The sequence below is a fragment of the Chrysochloris asiatica genome, unplaced genomic scaffold (assembly GCF_000296735.1).
Source record: "Chrysochloris asiatica unplaced genomic scaffold, ChrAsi1.0 scaffold00141, whole genome shotgun sequence".
NCBI lineage: Eukaryota > Metazoa > Chordata > Mammalia > Afrosoricida > Chrysochloridae > Chrysochloris > Chrysochloris asiatica.
In genome coordinates, this window is record NW_006408659.1 from 1474421 (window position 1) to 1475363 (window position 943).

General features: G+C 39.2%; 1 protein-coding gene and 1 pseudogene across 1 annotated transcript in view; one reads left to right on the forward strand and one right to left on the reverse strand.

Annotated features, from left to right (window-relative positions):
* The window catches only part of LOC102821982, a 25204-nt pseudogene extending 24267 nt beyond the window's left edge, over nt 1-937 (reverse strand).
* Nucleotides 1-943, forward strand: part of PAK7 (p21 protein (Cdc42/Rac)-activated kinase 7) — a 522812-nt gene that overhangs the window by 68623 nt on the left and 453246 nt on the right. The window lies entirely within an intron of this gene.

Consider the following 943-nt stretch of genomic DNA (forward strand, 5'->3'; position numbering starts at 1 on the left):
CAAGGGAAACCAAGATTCAAGAGACAGCCAAGCATCTTAACATTATATCCCCACTTTTACCCATTCAAATCATGCCTCAGTTCTTATATCCCAGGGCCCTGTTGTTCCAAGGTTGTGCTTACATCATTATTTACCTCTGTCCTATTTAGTCCATGCAAACCTGCCTAATTGTTCTCCCATCTGCCTTTTCTTCCTTTCCCCTCCCCATTCGAGTGTATTGAACCCCCTCCACCCCAGCACCCAAACTCTTCTGTCTTTTCTCCCTCTTGGCCATCCCCTTCTGCTTCAGAGTCAGAGGTTGATACAACTCTGCTGCAGGTGAATTTTTCCTTTTTGGTGCTACTTCTTTCTTCTCTTTTTGTTGGACTCTTTTCTTGATTTAATTTTCTTCCTTTTGACCCTCTTCTTCTTTTGCATTTGCTTTTTAGTTGTTTTTCTTCCTGCCCCTTTTTCAGTTTTGTTGTCTTCAGTGACCATGTCATGCTCAGAAGGACAAGGCTGTTTGCCACTTTGGGTCTACCTTTTTATTTTGGAATCTTGACTTCTGTAGCTGCAAGGTGTCCTCTTTTCGGACTTATTTTTAGATTAACAGATGTTATTGGTGATGTCACTACTCTGGTCTCCACCATTTTTGATTGTTTTTTACCTTTTTCTTTTTCCTTTTCTGGCAGCTTTCAGAGTAATTGTATCAATTGTTTTAGTCACATCCTCTTTGCTAGCTTTTTCTTCCTGGTCAGTATCCGCCTTGGAATTATTACTTTCTTTCTATTCAACTTCAACATCAGATGATGCATTTGACTGCTTAGTTGAGGGCTGCTGACTTGAAAATTTCACTTTCTTGTTAATCTATTTCCCATAAACCTTCATTAAAACCTTTCCATCTATTCTGTTTGCTATAGTTTTCCTTATTTTTGAAGTAAGGAAATATATCCTTTGGTCCCAG